The sequence below is a fragment of the Etheostoma cragini genome, chromosome 20 (assembly GCF_013103735.1).
Source record: "Etheostoma cragini isolate CJK2018 chromosome 20, CSU_Ecrag_1.0, whole genome shotgun sequence".
Taxonomy (NCBI): Eukaryota; Metazoa; Chordata; class Actinopteri; order Perciformes; family Percidae; genus Etheostoma; species Etheostoma cragini.
This window is the reverse complement of record NC_048426.1, coordinates 3888461-3898316: the sequence shown is the minus strand read 5'-3', so window position 1 is coordinate 3898316 and position 9856 is coordinate 3888461. Positions and strand designations below refer to the sequence as shown.

At 40.2% G+C, this 9856-nt stretch overlaps 1 long non-coding RNA gene across 1 annotated transcript in view; it reads left to right on the top strand.

Annotated features, from left to right (window-relative positions):
* The first annotated feature begins 7763 nt into the window (after positions 1-7763).
* Positions 7764-9856, top strand: part of LOC117935903 — an 18685-nt gene continuing 16592 nt past the window's right edge. The window contains exon 1 of the long non-coding RNA XR_004654843.1: positions 7764-7817. This is a non-coding gene — a long non-coding RNA (uncharacterized LOC117935903). The remainder of the gene's footprint in view (positions 7818-9856) is intronic.

The following is a 9856-nucleotide window of genomic DNA, read 5'->3' as shown; positions in this document are numbered from 1 at the left end:
ACCACTACCCGGATGTGCTTCTTGTCCTTGCAACCTGATTTGCTCATTAGTCAGATGGGCGACAGGTGCATCATTCCCACTTTCTTATTGGACATTTTTCGAAGGCGATTTCTCACTTAAAGGCCATCAGTGTGAGTTATGGCCGATGGCTCCCGGCATCCTGCTTTTGCCCTCCCTTCATTTGCATATATATTCGTGGCTGTTTGTTTTTATGTTAATGCTAAATAAGCCTTTTTTCTCCCCCCTCCCATCACACATCGCCTTGGCTGGGCGGTTAAGTTTTAATTAAAGGCACGTCGAGGTGTCCTTTAGAGTTTTAAGATCACTTTTCCAACAACTGTTCGACTCTAAACTGCTAATATTGATGTTTATGTGTTCCGATGCATGCTGGGAGATAAAGCAGGATGCGGAGAGAAACAAATCTTCACAATGAATTCACTACTTAAAAGAGAAGCTATGATAGGAATGCTAAATTGGTCTATTTTTAAGCAAATCACCTTTTTTTTTCTAACTAGGGCCGGGCTGTCAAATTAAGTATTAAGTATTCTGGAGAGAGATGCATCTGATAAATAGGCTACCATTTTAATCAAGCTACTTTTATTTGCAAAATTCAACATATCCCATGTGCTGATGAAGAGCGTGAAATGAAGCTGATAATCCAGTATGAAAGTGGAATTTGTTTTTGTCAAATAAAGAAGAATATATGCCAAGGTTCAAAGTTCATTCTTGACCTTGGAAATAACCCCCCAAGCTCCACTTACTGTTCCAGGGCTTTCAATAAATTACACGATCTACATCAGCAGGTGTTGCAGGAATTGTACACATTTCTTTCTTTTTATACCAGCTCCCTTACATTTAAAACACTCCTGTTTATCAGTGAGCAGCTGACAAGTCCTCTTTAACATCAACCATCAACTCTTAATGTCAGCATCATCCATTAAACGGGTCATTTCCTTTTTTTATTCAGTCATCAGTAATGAAAACCGGATTAGAAAGGCAGGTGTTGTGATGAGCTCTGCGCTCCGCTCCCAGCTGAAAATGATGACCCTCTGTACTCAGATCGGCAACCGCGATGCAACACCACCCTCTATTGGTTAGCTCCTGCCACATTCAAATAACAAGAAGCTCCACTGGAAGTGTGCTCCTGTGTGTGTGTGTGTGTGTGTGTGTGTGTGTGTGTGTGTGTGTGTGTGTGTGTGTGTGTGTGTGTGTGTGTGTGTGTGTGTGTGTGTGCGCGTGTGTGTGTGTGTGTGTGTGTGTGTGTGTGTGCAGAAGTAGATTAGCAGACTTTTCTTCTCTGGGTGTCCGAAGGGTGTGTTACATATGATTGATCACCCCCTGCGTTCTGTGTATCTACACACGGTTACTCGTGCTGTACAGGCCGATTTAAACACGTTACACACCTGGAATATGCATCTCTTTGGGGGTTGTAATGGTTTATTAAATAATAGTATTCAGTGAGGCCAATTATTACTTTTATTATTTTATAATGAAGTGTTAAGTGAATAAAATGCTGCTGTGACAGTCTCTGCATGGGTTGAAGAACGAGCGTTTGAGGGCTAGCAGAGAAGCGCAGAAGCCCTTAAGCACAATTACAAATATCAAAGTTGAAATTATTCCTTTTAAAGGGAAAATGCTAATCACACATTTATTTAGAGCAAGGTAGACACACACTCTAATAGCAAACACGTTTGCACTTTTACTTTAAGACCTTTTACTCTCTCACACTCTTTTTTTCCCTTCCTCCTCTCTTGTTAAATAGATTTATTGTAGGAATAATTAATTCCACCACAATTACACCAGTGGTTAATGTATATGTTGGTCAGAGTCTCATATAATGAGGCATAGAGTGGAAACAAGGAAAAATAATGTGTTCTCAATTAAAAATGTAGCATCCTAATTAGCTTTGGCTTCAATTAGAGACTATAAATAATAATACTTTTATATATGAGACCTGAAGTCTCGCACGCATAAAATGGCATTGGTATTGAATTTTAAGGGGTAGGCAAGTGTAATGGTTTGTTCCTAAGACATAAAAGCAAAGTAAGCAAATTAGAACTTTGAATCACGCAACTGGAGTCACACGTGCAAGAACTCTAACTCCAGTCTGTATTCCTTGAAAACAGTTTTCAAATCTCTACACACTTAAGCCATGACTTTAACCACAACGTGCACATCACTGTGGATCTACAGCACTTTGTTCAGATGCTAACACACTGCTGTGAGACCTGTTAACCTCACATTCAGACCCAATAGATTTCAGTCTGGTATCTGTCAAACTCTGCTGATTGTAATTTTAGATGAAAGCCTAAGCAGGTGTATGGTTTTATACCAGTTATTGAACATATATACTTTTTTTAAAGATTATTTTTAGTTTTGCTTTTCCCTTTATTAGACAGAGACAGTGGATAGATATTCGAAAGGGGGAGAGAGAGAGAGAGATGACAAGCAGCAAAGGTCAGATGTCTGAGGTTATATACAAAAAACACTACCTTTACTGTAGTAAAACTGTGTTCTTACTGTTTTTCAGAAAGCAATGGAAACAGCACATTCATTTGTATTTAGAGAAGATGCAGACATCCAGTGTGATAAAGAACACTTGCTGCATGCTGCTGAGAGATAGAGGATCAATCACACTATTCTGTGTTACTGTTATGTAACTTTAGTTATTTTTCCAGTAATTCTATAAATTACTAGAGACAAAATACTATATTGAAGCAAACTGCTGATTTTCATTCCTTCCACCTTATGTGAAAATTGATATATTACATCAAATCTATATCTTCTCTTTAAAGAAACTATTGAGTCACTGAAATTGTACAAACTGTAAAGATGAGAACTTAGTATTTTCTGTATTGGTGTTTGATGCTAGTGTTTTTACTCTGTGTTCTGACTGACAGTGTGTGTGTGTATGTGTGTGTGAGAGTTGTGCATAGTGTTTGGTGCACTGAGCGAGAAGTGTTCAGAGTCGTGTTGCTTGGAGTTTTGCAGCTATTGTCAACTGTTTGGTTCACGTAGTTAGAGTTTATGGTGAGGTCAGACAACTCTTTGAAGTCAGACTGTAGTTAGAGTTTATGGTGAGTTCAGGTGACTCTTGGTAGTCAGACTGTAGTTAGAGTTTATGGTGAGTTCAGGTGACTCTTGGTAGTCAGACTGTAGTTAGAGTTTATGTTGAGTTCAGGAGAATGTTGGTAGTCAGACTGTAGTTAGAGTTTATGGTGAGTTCAGGTGACTGTTGGTAGTCAGACTGTAGTTAGAGTTTATGGTGAGTTCACGTGACTGTCAGACTGTAGAGTTTTGCACATGCAGCTCCAGTTTTGCCCATTGTTATTTAGCAATCGAAAAAAACTGTAATATCTTTGCAATAAAAGTAAGTCATAGAATAATTTACGCATATTTTCATTTCCCATGCTCACATCATCTGGCCAAAACGTTGCAATGAATGTTATCTAAAAGGATTCATTAAGGTGACAGAAAGACGCCTCCAAGTGAATGCAAATGTCGCTCTGTCTGCTGGATGTGTAAATCAGCCAGCACATTAGCCACAGCCACTTTATGAGGGGACAATGTCAGTGTTGTTTTTAGGTTTTTCTGCAACCCCATAGATACCAAAGAATCATGAATTAAATGCCACCACGAGTCATTTGTCAAGATCATCAACAACTTTGAACTAAAAAAGGCAATGGGAGTAGATTGAAGTTCAAACAAAAAAGGCTTTATGTTTCAGAGTAATTCTTAACCTTGACCTAACAGACCAGCTTAACATATTTCTGAATGCTAATACAAGATACAAACATGCAAAACATACTGTGACATGGTACAAGTTACAGAAATCCATGAAACGTAATGAGCTGGTCTCATTGGTCACTTCTAAGAGGATGGCGATTGACTTGGAGTCAGCCACATCTGGCTGCAGATGTTTTTCCTGATTGTGGTTGACTTTGAGTGATTTGCTGTTTTAGTTGTTTTATGATTTTTGTGTATTTTGTGTTTGTGTGTCTTGGCCAGGACACTCTCTTAATCTCAATGAGTCTCTTCCTAGTTAAATAAAGGTAAATAAAAATCAATAATAAATAAAAATAGGTATGTTCTTGACATTTACAGCAGAATATCAGAATACCACCCCCTAAAAACACACACACACAAACAGCTAAAACACTGCAGGCTGAGTGAGATCTAAAGCAGGTTGTCCACCCAGACTAGTTAATGACCCCTGAGCCCAGAGACCACCGGCCACCGGCCACCAGGCCAAACACAATTGTTGTATTGAAGAAAAATGGCAGCCGAGAACAACTAAATCAGGTTAGCTTGGCAGCCGGACGGCAGGCCTACTTCCATCAGAGTCCCTGGAGGAACGGGAAGAGTGAGCAAACAAACAAGTGAGGGAATGCACAGCCCAGAACACACACACACACACTCACTCACACACATGCAAATGCTGGCATCTGAAAGACAAACCTGGCGTTGCCAACGCTCTGTATTCACCACAATTAGCTCCTTCCTCAGACACATATCCTAAACCCAGAGGTGGTGAGCCAAGTCCACACTTTTGTTTTAAAGAAGCTATCATAACCTTTTTTCTTTTCCAGTGCTCACATGATTTTTGGCTGTCTCACCCCACACCTTCTCTTTTTTTGGACAACAAAAACACTGAATATCCAGGGCCAAATAACACAAACAAGTCTAGTCCCATTCTCTTAAAAGGAGGAGGCTTAAATAGGTTGATTGATGAAAGATGATAGTAGGATATGATTTGGCTGTCAAATTCAATACGTATTGTAAACTCATAGAAGCTTGGTCTTTTGAGTTAGAAGATCATAGTGGAACAACAGATATGTACAAAGTCAAAAAGATGACAGACTTTCAGGAGATAAGTGAAAAGAAATACCTGCAGATTCCATTCCATCCACCTGTAGTGCAAGATTTTGGGGGGTTCATTTTGGGGTTCAATTTTAGACAACATTTCACAACATAATTAAATTGTTTTGTCACTTCTCAAGGGGCTATACTCCCAATAAATTCTATAGGAAGAAATATCCTGTCTAAAAATGATGCAGAAAAACTATTCCATGCATATGTTACTTCTAGGCTGGATTACTGCAATTCTTTACTATCAGGCTGCTCGAAAAAGTCCATAAAGACTCTTCAGCTGATCCAGAATGCGGCAGCACGTGTTCTGACACGAACCAGGAAAAGAGATCACATCTCTCCCGTTTTAGCTTCTCTGCATTGGCTTCCATAAAATCCAGAATAGAATTTAAAATTCTTCTTCTCACCTACAAAGATCTTCATGTTCAGGCACCATCTTTTCTTAAAGAGCTCATAGTACCTTACAACCCTACAAGAGCACTACTCTCCCAGAATGCAGGGTTACTTGTGGTTCCTAGAGTCTTTAAAAGTAGAACGGGAGCCAGAGCGTTCAGCTATTAGGCCCCTCTCCTGTGGAACCAGGTTCCAGTTTGGGTTCAGGAGGCAGAGATCGCCTCCACATTTAAGGCTTAAGACTTTCCTTTTTGATAAAGCTTATAGTTAGGGCATAGAATTGAATATTGTTAAGGAGCGAGAAGTCGCAGCGTCCGCCTAACCCAGCACACCTGCTTCTCGTCATAGTTGTCAGATCTATCTATCATATAATCAAGAATATAATAAAACTAAAGTGAGACTTGGCATACAGCCCGATCCGGTTGGGGAGAGTTCTAGCCTGACCAGGCCCCTTTCTTTACCCTGTCTCTCTTGGTTATGCTTTGATAAAGCTTATAGTTAGGGCATAGAATTGAATATTGTTAGGGAGTGAGGAGTCGCAGCGTCCGCCTAATTCGGCCCACCTGCTTCTTGTCATAGTTGTAAGATCTATCTATCATATAATCAAGAATATAATAAAACTAGAGAGAGACTTGGCATATAGCCTGATCCGGTTGGGGAGAGTTCTAGCCTGACCAGGCTCCTCTCTTTACCCTGTCTCTCCTAGTTATGCGGCAATAGTTTTAGACAGCTGGGGACTTCCTTTGACACACTGAGCTCCTCTCTCCTCTATCTTTCTATCTTTCCATTTATTTGCATCCATGTCCCAGAAATGCTTGTTAGTAACCTAGCTCTGGGGGGTCATTCCCTGGAGTCCTTATGTTCTTTTTTCCCAAGCATGTTCTCTCGGATCAGAGAGGCTCCAAAATCCTGGTAGCAGCTGTCGCCATGGTCCTGCTTAAACTTTCTGCAATAGCAATTTCATCTTGCTACACTCTGCGGTGCCCAGCTACGTCCTGCTGTGTCCTGTAATGCCCACAGTGCCCTGCTATGCCATGAAGTACTACAAAGAACTGCTACAAACTACTATTTTTCTATTTTTGTTATTTCCACTCTTCATTCTAACCCCAACCCGCCCGTTAGACACCGCCTACCAAGAGCCTGGGTCTGTCCGAGGTTTCTGCCTAAAAGGAAGTTTTTCCTCGCCACTGTCGCACTGTTGCTTGCTCTGGAGGAAACTACTAGAACTGTTGGGTCCTTGTAAATTAAGGAGTACGGTCTAGACCTCCTCTATCTGTAAAGTGTCTCAAGATAACTCTTGTTATGAATTGATACTATAAATAAAATTGAATTGAATTAATTAAAGCTTAGTAGGTGAGCCAAGCATGCTGTTTAAAGTGGACATACGTATTATGCTTTTCCGCAGTTTGTGTTACACCTACAATGTTATAAATTTAGATTTTCATGTTAAACGTGGCCAAAATAATGGTCAAATAATGACGTATACATATTTTAGAGAAATGATTCAGATTTCTGACTGTTCTGAACACTTTAGTTTCAACTTTAAGCCGGCCTGCCACGATTGCTCATCTGCTCCAAGTAGGCAGGAACTACTGGTGTTTTTTAGACCACTGCAGTGTCAAATTTGTCTCATGCAATTACATGCTAAGGGCAGTAAAATGGCAACTTGGCTGCCAGTGTTTGATTTTCCCCAATTCTGGGCCCCATTCCTCCTGAAACATTACCGATTAAATATATAGTATTAATATTTTGGTTAAAAAGCTTTAATCTATGATTTTTAAATGGAGAAAGTGCTGACTTTATTCTATTATAATATCTAATGTTGGCTGACAATTTGTTAATTTCTCCCCAATTTTGGGTTACAGTCCTGCTGAAATGTTCCGATTGGGTAGTGTTTGGAACGGAAGCTTTATTTTTATTTTTGATGGTAGAAAGTGCTGCTTTGTTCTACTACAATCGAACTATTAAGTAGCTGCATGCTAACGCAACATAGCTAGCTTAAATCTTGGCGGCCAATGCTAGTAATTTCTGGTGGGACATGTCCAGTTTTGGGGTGTTTGGTTTAAAAGCCTTTATTGGTATATACTTTGTTGCAGTAGCCCCAGCTGATACCATAGACTGTTAAAGAAATGGACAAAGCGACGCCATTATACTTTGACAGAGAACAGTGAGGTCTGTTAGAAGCACTTTTCCGGTGAGGGCCAAGTGTTACTGCCCAGCCCCCAACTGAGCTTGAAGAAGTAGATGTGATGTGGGCAACCTGTCTGAAAGTTGTAAGTCTTCTGGTAGTTGTGCAAGAGAAATCTCATTCATTCCCAATCAGCAGAGACGGATAGGTAGGTATATGTTAGGGGATAAGGTAGGCACACCCTAATTACTGCTAACTTACATGCCAGTTAACATTAACATAGGCACAGGCTAATTACTCCTAACTGACATGCTAGTTAACATATACATAGACACAGGCTAATTACTGCTAACTAACATGCTAGTTAACATTTACATAGGCACATGCTAATTACTGCTAACCAACATTCTAGTTAACATTAGTCGAAGTCGAAACTTCCTGCGAGCTTATCCTGTACTATAAGGTGATTTTGCGAATCACGAAGTAGCGTGGTTATGACACAACTGTTAGCCTGTTTTTACAAAAATGTCTGCCACAGAGCCATAACGTGAGATACCAGGTAATGGAGACTTCTATACATTGTTGTGTTTCTTTAGAAATCATAAAACGGACAAATAGAGTCTTAAAACGTTTCAGATGTAAAGTTGTTCACCATGGCGCCAAAATGAATGGTGGTCAATCGAAGACTGATGTATCCTTTATTAGTCCCACAAGGGGAAATGACAATTTACACTTTGTTGTTATTACACACAGGCCTGAACTAAACACACATGCTCAATACCTATTCATGCACCAAAATGGAGAAATGTCAGAGTAGAGGGGCTACCCATGCCTGAGCAGTTGGGGGTTCATGTCTTGCTCAAGAGCTCCTTGGCAGTGCCCAGGAGGTGAACTGTCACCTCTCCAGCTATCCGTCCACTACCATACTTAACACACCATACTTGGTCCACATGTAGACTTGTACCAGCTAACCTCCAGTCCTCAACCCCTACGGACTGAGCTACTGCCACATGGCTTGTTAGCAACAAAATGGTTGCGGCGGCTGGCTTACCCCCCTGGCTGATACTAGTGAAACGTGGAGGGCAGTTGAAGTAAACACTCTGTCCAATCAGGGCAGACTGGGCTTTGTCGGGAGGGGGGCTTAAAGAGACAGGCGCTCCTACTGAGCGGCCTATACAGAGAGCTATGGGCAGTATGAGAAAAATAAAGTGTTTTTTTTTAACATTAAAGCATGTAAACGTGTCCTAGTACAAACACAAAATACAAATGTCCTGAAAATGCTATATAATAGTTTTACATAGAATACAGTAAGGTGCACCCACAGTAAATAGAGAGAAAAGGTGATGGAAGCTGAAGAAAAGGAGTCAAAATGTTGTTACAAATACACAAACACACACACACACACAAGCAGACAGACACACACACAGTGTTCAGCTGTTATCAGGCTGAACCGTGACTGACTCCTGAGCCAATCCCATCCATCACTCTCTCCCTTTCTCTCTCATTGTCTCTCCCATTGTCTCTCTCTCTCTCTCTCTCTCTCTCTCTCTCTCTCTCTCTCTCTCTCTCTCTCTCTCTCTCTCTCTCGCTCTCATTCTCTTTCTAATTTTCTCTCAATGTCTCTCCCTCTCTCCATCTCTCTCTCTCTAAGTGTTTTTACAAAACTCCTCTTGTAGCGCTAAGTGAAACTGTTGGCTATAATAGTGTGAAATCTGCTTCTAGTAGAACGGTCTAGAACAGTGTTTTAATCCTATTGGATAGTGTAGAATAAGTGAATCAGCTGTTATAATTTAGATTTTACAGTTTTTCTCGATTGTTTACACACATTTTCTGAAAGAATGCCTCATATTCTCAGAACACTACACACAAATCAAAAAACACACACACAATGGGCAAAACCGCTCATTTCTCCTGCAAAATTAAACTTTACATTCAAAACGTTATTTCTTCTCAAAATGGTATTTTGTTTTCAAATGACACACACAAACCATCATATGAAAAGACATTCATAAGAACCAGTTGAACACTGATGTGCTCAATGTAAAACACTACGAGGAATGGAAACCACTTCTTCTCCATTCTCTAGAATGACTTAGGCCTTTTTTGTTCAGTGTTACACTACAGACAGTACAGACATAAGTGTGTTGTAAAATATTTGAGAAGATTGTTTTTATACTCAGAAAACACAAATACACAGTAACAAATATATTTTATTTGTCCCACAAAAACAATGTACACAGTGTACACATCCCATTTCCAACCAACACAAAGTTGCACATACACTACATACAAAACACCAGAAGAATTTACTGTACACAGTTACAGTAAAAAAAAACTAAAAAAAAAACTACTATGATGCATCCTCCCTTCTGTTCCGGTCTGGCCACTGCACCTCATCCACATCACATGTTTTCCCAGGCCAAGCAGCGGGGGAAATATCACCTAGCATGGCGATCCCAGCCATGA